This window comes from Meleagris gallopavo, chromosome 13 (assembly GCF_905368555.1).
Source record: "Meleagris gallopavo chromosome 13, MGAL_WU_HG_1.1, whole genome shotgun sequence".
Taxonomy (NCBI): Eukaryota; Metazoa; Chordata; class Aves; order Galliformes; family Phasianidae; genus Meleagris; species Meleagris gallopavo.
Window position 1 is genome coordinate 10,095,160 of NC_139416.1, and position 14,079 is coordinate 10,109,238.

Sequence of the window (14,079 nt, forward strand, 5' to 3'; positions counted from 1 at the left end):
ACAGCCTGAGCTGTGTGGAGTTCTAGGCACAAATATGAGGTATTATAGCACCTAGAAAGGGGTGGATTGTGCTACTGTTGGAGAGAAGATAGCAAACCAAACTCATCTGCCTTACAGAAAAAAAATTATGGCTGTGTTGCTAAGCCCAGCACAGGCTGCTCAAAAAGCCTGAAGTTGAGAAAATTTTGAATTCCTGATCTAGATATTACCTTGTTTGGCTTGGCTAGTCAAAAGGGAAGAGAGAGGAGGTGTTCTCTATGCAATCTGTCTATCCTGGCTGTGGCCAGAGGGATGTCACTTGTGGCGGGTCAGGGCTGCTAGGCTGTGTCTCTCCAATATCTTTGGCGCAAACTCAGATGACCTTGTCTCATTTTCTGCTCTTCTCTGTTCCCCTGCAACAATAACTGGGCTGAGTTTAGCCCATTAGTAATTCCCTTCCTTCCTGTTTACAATGGGTTAAAAATCAGTCTGGTTTATTAAAACTCATACATAGAGCCCAGAAGATAGGGAGACCAGTAATTCAGCATTTTCTTGCTTTAGTGCTCTGTATTTGTAGCAGTTTCTGAGGTTAGTTGGTTAAGTCCTTTGTCATTTTTTTAATTCCTTCTTTTGCTTACCACTCACTTCTCACCTGCCAGGGCACTTCAGTGCCAGCAGCACAATTTAAGTATTTTTCAGCAGTTGTTTTCAGGGCACTAACATGAAACATGAAAAGCATCAGCATTAGCAGCATGGTTTGAGAAACAGCTTCCATAGGATGCTATGGAAGCAACCTGTCTCCTCCTTTTACGTGCTGCTAATGGAGGCTGCTTTTCTGCTGATGAACACGGTGCAAAATACTTCACCTTTGCCCAGTTTCACAGTTGTAGCCACTTTACACTTAAAACAAAGGGGAATCCTCTTTATTGATGTATTTTTGTTGTATGCTGTGCACCCAGTAGACACAACACATGGAGAGGACTTGTATTAAGATGTGTATTCGGTAACTTTGTGTTGGAAATCATGTCCTGAGGTCACAGCAAACCACTGCACCAGCAAAGCAAAAGAGATGTTACCTCTTCATATTTGGTCTTTGAGTACATATCACTGGTGTTTGTCTTGTGATATATAAACTTTTGCTTTATAATGACTCTGCAATGACAAGTAGACCTGGTCTCCTTACGGGGATATTTCATGAACTACTTAGGAAGTTTATAAAAAAGAGTCCCTAGATTATGAAGCAAGGGGTATCTGTTTTGTAAGGAACATGTTATGAAATGAATTTGTCTTTAGGCCTAATTTAATTATTTTAATGATCCCACTGGTGGTTGTTGTAGGTGTCGTTCTGTGTATATATTGTGACCTACATGCTTGTGATCATTTATAAAATCTAAGATTTAAAAATATATTGGGCCTTATTAATTCATTGCCTACTATCACTAAAGTAAATTGAGGTGGTTTGGATATTAGTACATTGGGCCAAATCTCTCTTCCAGTGAAGACAATGAGAGTTTTACTGTAAGCATAAATGGAAACAAAATAAGTCCTGTTCTTTTAGAAAACTGCCCCATATAATCCCTGGTGTAACTCTGTTCATTGCTGTGGAGTGATGCCAGGAATGTATATTGATGTGTAGACAGGAACTTGTCAAAGACATCTGAAGGTGTAAAATCAACAGGCAGGTGCACACGGAAGAGTCCTACCCTTACAGGTAGGTGCATGTGCCTTTCCTGGTCAGATGGCCTTCACAAAAAGAAGACTTCACCGGCTTTGAAGGAGATACTCCAAAATCGTACCCGTAAAACTGAAAATAGAATTAATCTATTCATGGGCTAATAAAGTCTTTAAGAACAAAGTGCATATTTAAATATGTAGGCATGCAAACACAGGATTCAATTCTGAAAGCATAGAGGAGGCTAGATCTCTCAAGCACACAGTAACAACGTGATGTGGAACATGCTAGGCTATAGCTAACACATGTTGTGCCCTAAACTGCTGCAAGCTGCATCAATTTTGCCAAGTTTCTTTGTTACATGAATGTAACAAATAGATTAATGTGCCTAGTCCTTGCAGCACAACAGCTTGCTCCATTGTGCTATACTGACATTAAATGAATAATCTGCTGAGTCAGAAACAGGTAAGTATTGCCACTCTCATCCCCGGTGTCAGTAACTTCATTGATACAGTATTACCCAGGATGGTGGCTCTCCTAACCTGATTTTGCAGCTGGGAGAAGCTGCAGAGCTAGAAATAAGCTCCAGAGTTATAAACTCATATCTCCATGCTCTGTCCACCAAGCTACCTACTCTTCTAACTCATCTGCTGTGATTAGCATGCATTTTATTTTCTAGTACTTAAAATTAATTTGCAGGCAAATTTTAAGAGATTTTGTATTTTGGTATTTTTTTGTTGTTGTTTTCACCTGATTTGCTCTTGCTTGAATCTGTGCTAGGAGGGCTGGCTTTTAGCTTAGCATGTGTGCACTTACTGCATTCCTCATTGATACAATCCTTGTGATGACTGCCTGCCTGTCAGAGCTGGGCACCAGACAAACAGGCTAAGCAGAGGTATTCCAGTGTTCATATGTACTGTATTGATTTCACTCTACTGTAGTATGGTATGAGTTCAAAGGCTAAAATTCCTGCTTTTTTATCTGCTGAGGACCACAAAAAGCAATACCTGAAAGGAATCCTGCACGTGGATGCTGGGAAGCTATTATGCAGCACTTGCAACGTTACTCTTGGTCAGACTCAGAAAGGATCAGTTGGCAAGCACTGGAAACTGAAATTTTCACCGTAAAGCTGAAACGCTGAAGGAATTCCAGTCCAAAGGGCAGGCTCCCGTTACGCCTCTGTCCTAATGGAGAGCAGATGCTACCAGTGCTGCAGGTAATCCGTTTAGATCTGGTAGAAGCTTTTGCAGCAGCAAATCTCTCTCTTGAGAAAGCAGACAATGAAAAACAGGGACTCTTCTTTTAACATTGGTGTCATACTGTGTTGATGGTGTTATGCCAATGACTTGTATGGGTATGATTACATCAGAGGCTTCAGATTTGGCATTTGGGGAACGTGGTATGCCTTCAGGGAAACCACTGCCTAAATTCTGCCATTGCAAAACTTATATATAATTTCACGGACAAACTTGGATAGTTGAACTCCATGGGAATCAGTAGATGACAGTAGAAAGAAACTTGGTCCTCCACTTGTGTTGGGGTTGTCTGGGAGGGAATGAGGGCTGAACTTGGGGCAGAAGTACTTATCACTGCTTTTGAAAGAGGAATAAATTCAGTTGATGGCTTTTTTTTTTTTTTTCCCCCCAGTTAAAAAGATGGATTTGTTGCCAGCTCTCAACATTTCCTCTTCTGTTCACATGCAGTTATATTCTGTTTGCAGATGCAAGGGTTAAACTGGGAGCTGCCTTCTGTTTTCAGTTAAGTCAAAGGATGTTTTGGCCTTGACTTCACTGGGACCAGAATCAAACCCATGACCATAGTATTGTATTTAAGAATGAATCTCTCTCAGTCACATAAAAAAGCCAGGTTCGACTTTCAGCACCTCTTCAGAATCCAACAGTTAACAGTTTTCTTATTACTTTCAAGTTTTCCCCAAGCTTAAGCCCAAAGCATCCTCTGTGCAGCAGGTATATTGATTGCCATCTCCCTCTGGGGTGCCATTTCCCCCTCTGCAATAAGGCCCCCCACTCTTTTCTTCCAGAATGTGGCTGGGGAGCCTGGTTCTCCCACTTGACATGTCTGTGCATCAGTGTTTCTCTTTACCTGCTCTTTCCCTGCTGTTGTAACAAAAAACTTACTGGAAATCGCACTCTGATTCTGCCTTTCACCTGCCAACTGCTGGGGCACACCAGCAAAAAAACTGTTACCCAAGTCTTCCAACTTGCAACATGCAGATGTAAGGTCTTTGTTAGTTGTTTTCCCTTCAAAATCACTTTAACAAATCATTATTGACATGCTCAGTTTCTCTAAGTGAGCCAGAAAAATACACTGAATACAGCATAATTAAATGCAAAAATAAACAGGAGCATAATTCAAGCATTGTTTTAAGTGTGACAACAAAAACACGGATAGAGAAAACTGGGTACAACTTCCAAATCACTTGCTTACAGAGAATTGCAAACAGCTGTGGCCTTGGGCGTGCCTGTAACTGCCCCTGGTGTTTTTGTGCCAGAGCAGTGGTGTGAGCTGCATGATGCAGTGTGGTGCTGGGACTGTGCAAAATAAGTGTAGCTTATTCACCAGAGTACACAAAGATGGAGTGTAGGAAAACCAAATAGGGGATGAATGTAAGATAAGCTGTTTTTTCCACATCATAATTCTCAGCAAGAGAAGAGTTACCAGTTTCACAAATTAGCATGCCAGCCAACTGCCAGTATTGCCACATGGCCTGAGTTGTAAGCAGAAAGTTAAATTATCCGTACCCAGAGTCACTGGTATCATTCTTGTTCGTGCCAGTGGAGAGCATCCTGTAGTGGAGGCAGGCAGTGGAGCTCCTGGCAGACTGTGCCCATTGACTTTTTTCTGCTAGCCTGGAAAGAAAGAAAACAATCATAGGAAAAAACTGCTCAGCTTTCACATGCTTGTGCTCAGAAGTGCAGGGATATGGCTTGAACAGATGAAATATTGTAGCAGTTTGCATGAGGAGTGGGCACCAAAGCATGTTAGCTGTCAGTATTTGCATTTTATAAAGGTGGTACAGACTATGAGCGCCTGCTCCCCTTACTCCCTCCCACTGTGGGCTGAAATATGCTGGTTTCACAGCACCCACACACGCAAAGGAGAGGAAGGTCAGACTTGCACCCTGAAAGGTGACTGAGTTACATCTGGAATTTTTCCTGCCTTCACTGAGACCCATTCAGAGTTTCTCTGTTGACTTCAATGAGCAAGGACTTAGGCCATTTACATTAGTATAAAACCAGCATCTGCATGTTTGCCAACCTCCCAGCATGTTGTACAAGGTTGATGTTAGTGGCAGCAATGTCCAGACGTACTCAGATTTGAAAATCTTTGTAAAAATGTGTGGTTGGCTCCCACTTGAAGTTATAGCAAGTAAGAAGAAAGAGGTGTGACATGCAACCCTTTATTCATCAAGTCCCTCATAGTACTACGACTTAGGGGTGTTTAAAGGAATAGCAAGAAAAGGCTTGTATAGGCAAGCATGTTTTACTTGAATTGTGCATCTTCTCAGGTATTAACTTAATTCTGTTGAGTGCCCACAACTCCCACAGAATTTGAACTGAAATGCAGTTCTTGCAGGATTGGGACCTTTGGGAAACTAGAGAGCATTAAGATGCTAGCTTGGGAGTTTGTTTGAAATCAAAGAATTTTTGTTCCTGCACTGATTTTCATGGCCAAAATTTACTGTAAATTCTCTACTGAGAAAACATGAAAGGCCAAGAACTCTCACAGGGCTCAGATAAGAGCAGCGGCAACAATGTTATAATTCACATAGGATACTTGTAGTGATATAAATTTGTATTAGTATTTTTAATCTTCACTAATCATTTGGATAGAAATTCGGTTAGAATGAACTGAAAGAAGAGGAAAAGTAACCAGAGCTTCATTCTGAAAAAAGTGATAGCACTGGAAGGAAATCAGGCTAATGCACTTGCTTAACTTAACTAATGTACTTATTTAACTCAAATGCTAATCCATCGTTTAAAATGAGATGAATTCCTAGATGCACAGATATTACCTATAGTGTATGAACTCCTGTGCACTCACCTGGACTTTGGCATATTTCACTGAAGAAAAAAAAGCCTAGCTCCTACCTGCAATGAATTTTGTGTTTCAAGCGTTCATATAATATTTTAATATCATTTGGTTGCATCTGTTAGAATGATGCAGTCAGCCAGAATGTCCCCCTCATGCTCTTCTCAGCCACTGCAGCCTGCGAGACCCAGGGCAGCTGACCGCAGCGATGCGTGGGGCTGCACTGCTGTTAGCACCAGCCAACCCAGCCACCCTCCCAGGGATGGCACCCACTTTGGTACATTGGGTTTGTGGCACCTGCATCATTCTGAACTGAATTAGTGGCTTCTGCCCGTGTCCCAGGGAGCTTTATGCCAAGGGCTCAGGGGGTGATGAGGATGGGCTGAGTCCCAGTTGCAGCAGGACCTCACAGCTTGCACCAATAAGGCAGGCAGCCTCCTGGGTGTGACCAGCAAAATGGTGCACAGCAGAGGCTGTAGGGGATAAATGCAAATGGTATGTTTAATGGAAGGCTGTATCTCATGTTCTCTGTTACAAAAGATTAAAAAGACCAGCGGAGCAGTGTCAGTAGCACACAGGGAAGTTTTACAGAGAAATGCAAATTCTACCTGTATTTGAAAGTTACATTTTTTTCTTGTTAAGCACAGCAAATGCATTTCACGACTGACGACTGAAATGAATGTGTCAGAATTATGATGTGTAGGTAAGATGAGTGCCGTTCTGTCCGTATGTGTCTCTACTTATCCAGCTTATAAATGTGGTTATATGCTGAGCAGAATGAAAGAATTCGTAATACAGCAATTAACATACTAGAAACTGTTTGTTTAGTAAAGTCTTTTTATAGCTGTTAAAATAACACACTAAAATATACAAATGCTAGTTTAATAAGGCAAAATAAAATCATTAGCTTGACTTAGGGCTGGATTCTGCCACCATTACTCATGGCTAAGCAGTGCTTTACTGAAGAACTGTTTATGGGAGATGGGTGGCAGAAGCAGGCCCTCGGGAAATGAATATGTTGCTGATAAATTTGGGATGAGCAGCCAGTGCTGATGGGCCTAATTCCAGACTTCCAGTGAGGTGAAGGGCTATGGGTTAATACCATAATAAACCTGGTGGAAATGAAACGCATGGAAATGAAAGCACTTGGAGTCCAGATCTCTTTGGCCACTGCTCTGCTTGCTCTGACTGTGTGACTGCTCCCTCCTGCTCCTTCCCAAGGAGCTGATGGGATGCTCAGCCATGCTGAGCAATGCCAGGCTTTTCATGACAAGAGAATTTCTTAACACAGGAAAAGACATACCCTTCTGTACCGGGATTAGTGCTTCCAATGCTATGTTATAGGCAACACCATCTCTATAAATTAAAAAATAAGAGATATATATATTATTTATATATATATATTTCCATGAAATTGTACATCAAATAGATACCTGTGAAAGTGTCTGAAGTGTGGAAACAGATTGTTAGCAACAAGCAGAGAGAAAGAGCTGCAAGATCTCTTAACCTTATCACCATGGATGCTTTGTGGTATTTCAGAAATAACAGCTCATTTATATTTCAGTGGATTTTACTGCCTGTTGCTTCAGTGGTCCCAGTTGACAGTAACATAGAACTGAAAATATTGTTTTCCTTAACTTTGTTTTAGTGACAAAATCTATTGCGTACTAATTTTGCTTTTCAGTTGAAAGTGCAAAAATTCTTCCAGAACTTTGTAAGAATGATTCTCTATGGCAGATGATAATGTTCCTTTTGGATTATTGACTTTTAAAAATACATGTTGGTACTACATACACTAGCTCTGACCTATTACAAAAATAGATATTCAAGCCTGAACAGCAAAATATGAAGTATTAAATCTAGATAATAGATCCTACAGTTCCTCCAGGTCCCAGTTAATGAGCGTAATATCCTTCAAAAGCATTGCAAAGTGAGCATATGGCTCAGACAACTCCTATGGCATTCCAGGGCCAATGTTAGAAGGCTGGCATGCGAGGTATTCGGGAATTAGAGGTGGATGAGCCTGTTACACTGTGTTACCTTACTCATCCCTCCACTAAGATAGGACTGTACTATTTGATACTTTGTTGGTGCTAAATCAGAGAGGTGCTGGTGGTTACAGGTTTACTATCTCCCTTCTTTTGTCACAGATCAGCTGTGTATCTGTGGTCACCAACCTGTGCCATCAGGACTGAGGGCTCCATGGCTGATCAGAGCATGTACATGCCCAGTCAGAGTCTGCAGGATGCTGGTATCTGGGAGACAGGGGACTCCCCCAGTCTCTTACTAAGAGCTTGAAGTCTGCACCCCCCTAGGGACACAAAACCTGTGCCTGAGATGGGATTCAGTGTGTGGGACCTGGTACGTGGAGCAGAGCACCTGTGACTGCTTGGCTTTTGCAATTTGCAGAGTAGTGGTTTGCACCCCAATTTAAGATTCAAACTCTTGCCCAATGCACACTTTTTCCTGTCACTGTGTAAGTAAAATATTTAAAAGATGCTTAAATCAAAATTCTCCCTGGCAAGAACACCCTCCGGGCCAAATGTATGTCTGGGGAAATCTGAGGTGATCAGGATGCTGTCTTCGATTGTAACAGAAACTAGACTCATAGAATCACAGAAACTTTTGAATTGGAAGGGACATTTAAAAGCTATCTAGTCCAACTCTCCTGCAATTAATAGGGACACCTACAGCTTCATGAGGTGCTCAGAGTCTGGTCCATCCTGATCCTGATTGTCTCCAAGGACAGGGCATCCACGACCTGGGCAACCAACCTGTTCCAGTGCCTCACCATCCTTACTGTAAAAAAGGCCTTCCTTATCTCCACTCTAAATCTCCTCTCCTTTACTTTGAAACCACTTATCCTTGTCCTGCCACAACAGACCCTGATAAAGAGTCTGCCCCCTTCCTTCTTATAGCCTCCCTTCAGATATTAGAAGGCCACTATCAGGTCTCCCCAGAGCCTTCTCTTCTCCAGGCTGAACAGCCCTAGGTCTCACAGCCTGTTCTCATAGGAAAGATATTCTGTCTCTTGGATCTTTTTTTTTTTTTTTTTTTTTTTGGTCTATATTGACCCCTGAGGAATAACACCTGTCTCTGATTTCCATCTGGACATTGACCAGTGACCACCACTCTCAGGGAATGATCTTGCAACTAGTTCCTCATCCATCGAACAGTCCACTCATCAAATCCATATCTTTCCTATTTGGAGAAAAGGATGTTAATGGGAGACTGTCAAAGGCCTTACTGAAATCCAGACAGATTAATTCAGTGGCTCTTCCCTTGACCACTGACACATACTATCATATGAAGCGACAAGATTGGTTGTTTTTTGGCTGGAAACTGTGGCAGACCCCTTCAATGATGAAGCCAGTGCAGCATTAGTGCAGTGAGCAGAGTTCCATGCTGTAGTCACTTGTTAGTGCTATTTTCCCATAATTGGAAAGGGTTTAAAATCACTGGTCATGCAACAGGTGATGAAAATATGCTATAAAAATAAAACAGCATTTTTTTAATTGACCTCCACACTAGTTATAGCTGAAGATTTAAACTGAGGCAAATCGGAAAAACTTCTGCAGCCATAGCAACCTTTAGCCACACTCCTGGCACTTTGGGGCATGAGGGAGCATGAGTCCCAGCTTGACTGCTCTACCATCCCTCCCTCCTGGCTGCCATTGGAGCAGGAGGCAGGGGACAGTGGCCATGCTCTCCCTGTCCCTCCTCTTGCTGTCCCTCCTGCTCCTTTGCCTAGGGACCAAACTGCCTGGCTGCCTGGATAGCTGTGTCAGATACTGTGGTACTCGCCGGTCTCTTGAGCACCTTTGCTCCCATTCACAGCATTTTTTCGCCACAAAGCAGATAACAATATGTATCATACCCACCTTGAACAAATATTTAGGAGATAAGCATCCCTTTTGGCTCAGCAGAAGCGGCTGGACTCTATTTACACACCCAATGGTGCTAACACATCCAGCAGGGTGGCTTCAGGTCATGCTGGACGCCGTTGCCCCGGCTCTGTTCCAGCTCTGAACAACCTCCTTCCTTCTCCCTATTGCACCTCGCACAGCTTCTCCTCCTGCAGCTCCACAACAGCCAGGAGCTGCATGCAGTCAACAGAGCCTGCATGGTGCAGGAGGAGCTGCAGAGCTCGGTAAGCCCAGCCATGTGTCAGCAGGAGCAGAAGGGAGCAGGGATGAAGCAAGGATGGAGCAGGGAAGCAAGCAGAATGCAGTCCCACATGCTGGAGGGGCTCACCAACAAGCATTCCTCTTTTCTTCCCCGCTCTTTCCATAAAATCAGAAGAGAGCCACGTTTACTGACAGTCCTCTGTAATGCACACTCCCTGCTGATGTGACATTGGGCAGAAAGTGTCTACAGAATAAATTTTTAATATATGCAAACAACTGAATTATGAATGACAAAAATATCACAGAACGGTTAAATATTAATCACATAATTAGTTAAATTAATACTTTTACTGCAATGTTGTGATAAAGGCTGTCACTCACGTGTTGTGGCTGTGCTGGCTGGGGGAGTGAGGTACAACAGTGGAGGCTCAGTGGATCTTGGCTTCATTTTCCTGCAGGTCCGCATGTACTTGGTGCTCCTCTTAAGGCCCCTGGGATCAGATCTGTTAGGAAAGAACTTCAGTTTTCTGTTCAAAAAGGGAGTTATCAAGAAAATGGCTAATCTAGCCCAAGAGGAGAAAGCACTACCACCTCCAAACACTCACCCAAATGCTATTAACTTCCAGCCTGGTGATGCGCAAAGCCCAGCTGTGCTGCACTGCTGGGCAGCAATCTTGAGAATGTGGGGTGCTTCAGAGAGCAAAAAGCCCTGGCTACTCCCTGATGGATTTGGGTGGGTCTGTGAATGAGGCTGTGTGGTGAGAGCTGCAGCTGGTTCTGGACTCGGTGCCCCCATGCATCCTCCCCAGCTGTGCTCTGGTGCAGGCAGCCTGCATGGTCCTGGGTGGACTGCAGGGAGTGAGCGCTGTCAGGGGTGCGGGTGGCAGTGGGTCTCTGTAGGTGCTCACACACAGCACACAGCTTCCTTCCCTGTCCAAGGAACTCAGGAAAGAATTTACTAGCACTCTTGTCCTTGTGGGTTGGCTGGCTGCACTGTTTGTTTTTGATCTAATAAAAAAGGAGACCTTAATATCATAGTGAAATAGGTATAAAGCTAGAAACTTGCCCCCTGGCATTTTGGCTAAACATTATTGAAAATGTAAAAGAGCCTTTAGCAGAAACAACTGAAGCACAAAGAAGCTGCAAAAATAGGATCAACAGGATGTGTTCTGGACATTGGGAAGAGGGGTTAGAAGCATCCAGCTGCAGGCTGGGCACCATTTCACTCCTCATCCAGCTCTGCAGGGCTGGGAGCTGGAGCCCTGTGAGGGGCTGGGTGGCAGGGAGGGATTCTAGAAGGCAGGAACAGCTGTGAGAGAAGCACGTGGCTGGGAAGAGTGCAAAGCGCAGCCGAACCTGGCCGGGAAGGTGAAGGCAATGGGAAAGCATGCACACTGGGACTGTTTTGCTTGATCCTGGCTTGTGCTGCTGTCCAGAAATGAAATATGGGGGTGGGGGGGGAAATTAAAAGCATTTTTAAATGCAAAAGTGAACAATCTCTTAAAAGGTGGGAGTACTGAAGAAACATTCACTGCTGAAACTCACCCATCTGTATAGGATCTAAGTGCAGCTCTTTTTGCCTTGCCTCAGTTTTCCTCTGCCTTCCACTTTACAAACATCACTGGGAGCACTGTTCCCACGCACTACAAGCAAGTGGCTCCTTGGGGAAAATGAAGTTTTAAAGTATTATGCACCAGGACTGCTCGTAAAAGCGAACATTTTGGGGTGACCACTGTCCAATTTGAGAGCTGCAGCAAGTCCCCACATCTGCATACAGTGGTGTGTGCTGTGCAGCCTGAGAGCTGGTTGCTGAGTGCATCTAGTAGCGGAGCTGTTGGTCACTGTGCTTCTACAGCTTTGCCAATCAGGAGTAAAGCCAGTGCATCAAAGCTTCTACTGGCAGCTGTCATTTGAGTTCACTTTTTGTTCTCACAGAACTGCATTTTCTGATAGGATTTTTGCAAGTACAGCTTGTGCTGATGAGGCAGGAGAAACAGGAGCACTTTCCACATGCAGTGTTTCAGAATGCTGCAGTGAAGCTTGTTCTTGGAACATAGCAGACCCCTAAAATGTCAAATAAATCCTCAAACTATTCATCACTCTGTTTTTGGGGTGGCAGTTAAGTCTTTCAACACTCTGCAAGTTTATTTCCCCAGCAGTAATTTTGCTGGTGAAGAAATACAGCTTAAGGCACTCTACAAAGGCCTCAAAATTCATGTTTTGTTTTCATTACCAAAAAAAAAAAAAAAAAGAAGCAGCTTCACTACATTAAAGAGCAACCCATTAGCATTTTGTATCCTGTCTTCCCTGCATCCTTTCTTTGTTGGCAGACCTTCCCCCACATGCACCAAGGAGCTGAAAAACAGCCATTGCTTTGCTTTTGCAGACTTCACAGAAGATGGGCTACAGCAGGAGGAGGTTTAAGCCATAGCCCAGCTTGTTTAGGGAGTAAGTGGGAAAGATGAGTTCTCAAAACTTTTGGTAGCCACACAAATAATGAGTGTCTTGTACTGAAACATTAAGTTACTTTATCAGCTTTTAGGCTAACTCAGAACAGCATCCAGGCTCTGTGCATGTCTAAGGAAATAAATTAACTGTCTGGTTCCTGGGTTGAAATTTAGCTCTGTACGAAGCAATATATTTAGCTGTCTCAAGCAAATAGACCTCAAATAACAATGAAAATGAAAATATTGAATGACTGGAGGCTTGCCGAACCTTGGGATTATATAAATTAAATGTTGCAGTGTGAGTTGGATTTTTCTGATACAGTTAGAAAGTTAGAGGTTGGAGAAAGACAGTAAATATATTACAATTAGGGTTTAGGGAAGCATTTGATTATTCTAAGTAACTCAGAGTAGTTGAATGCTAGCACAGATGTAAGGGAATGAGAGCAGGCAGCAAAACCTGGAGCTTACACTAGAGTGAAGGGTTTTTTAGCTGAGTTCAGTAGGGAATTGCTAACTTAGTATCTCCACAATTAATTTAGAAATTAATGGCATGTTAATTATATTTGTAACTACATCAAAAAGTTGGAAGACCAGACTGAGGGGCAGCTGCTGAGAACAAATTTCACCCACAAAGACTCCACAGTCCAAAACAAGCTGAGCACGGGGCAGCTGCAAGCATCTGCACTCCTGTGGTCAAGACTGTCCTCCAGCACATGGGCTGATGCTCACCATCCCAGCCATGCCCTGGGCACTCTCTGCAGGGCTGGGGAGCAGGAGCAGCCAGGCTGCAGCTGCTGAGCTCGCTGGCAGTGCTGGCCATCACCTCGCACAGTGGCTGGGTGGGCTCCTTTCCATGGCAGGGAAAAGCCCTTCCCTGGTTAGCAGTGGGGAATACTGGTGGATTGCACAGCTGAGCCTAAGGGACACTCGACAGTGAAATCTAGCGGGCTGTGGAATATTCTCACTGGGAAGTGGTGGAGTCCTCACTGGCAGGGTTATTGAAGACTCGACTTTGAAACACGAGACATTCTGCAGTTGAGAACAATGCTGCACTGTCAGAGAGATGGACTCAATTACTTAATAGGTCGTTGCTGTCTGTCTCCTGTGATTTTCCTTTCAAGAACATATATTCAGTTGGTTTATTTCTCATGGGAAGACAAAGCCTTCTGAAAGAAGCCAGACATTTGGAGAGGAGAGGCAAGAGGAAGTGTAGCCCAGCAAACACCCAGCCTGCATTGTGCTGTCAGGAGGACATGGAGAAAACTTGCACAGTGCAGCAGATGCAGTGTTTGGTTCTGCTTACACTTACCCAGCTGGACCTGTGCTCTCAGGCTTCATCCCTTGTCTTTGCCCAGGAAGCATTTGGCAGGTTGTGTTGTCCCGACAGAGGCCGGTACGTAGGGCACTGGTGGGGCTGTATGTACCCTTGCTGCTGGTTTGCCAAAACATTCAGCACTGAGGGGTCTGTACAGCTCATAACAATGCATGGGTATCCTCCCCTCTCATGTGGAAGTGCTTTGATGGTGTTGATCAAAATGGCAGCACAGCTGGTGAGAAAGCTCACATCCAGGAGCCCATCTCTGAGTGACATCCCGGTACTCCATGAATGGTACCTGTGAACAGGGGTATATAACTTACCCAATAATATGTTCTTCCAGACATTGTCCTGCCAGCCACAGGGTGAGAATTTCACAGGCACTTCCCTTGTTGGGGCTCTGAGCCTGATTTGCAGCGCTGATTCAGAGCAATGTGAGCTTTGTGCCAGGAGCAGTTGCCAACGGGCACTTCATGCGCGTGTGTG

The 14,079-nt window shown here is 43.9% G+C and overlaps 1 protein-coding gene and 1 long non-coding RNA gene across 5 annotated transcripts in view; one reads left to right on the top strand and one right to left on the bottom strand.

The window, feature by feature from the left end:
* Positions 1–14,079, top strand: part of KCTD15 (potassium channel tetramerization domain containing 15) — a 44,641-nt gene that overhangs the window by 15,748 nt on the left and 14,814 nt on the right. The gene's annotated exons all lie outside the window — the stretch shown is intronic.
* Positions 4,274–14,076, bottom strand: LOC146543488 (uncharacterized). Its single transcript, XR_014886168.1, has 3 exons — positions 13,917–14,076; positions 10,213–10,334; positions 4,274–4,521 (listed from the first exon to the last, which is right to left on the bottom strand). It is a non-coding gene; the product is annotated as an uncharacterized LOC146543488 (long non-coding RNA).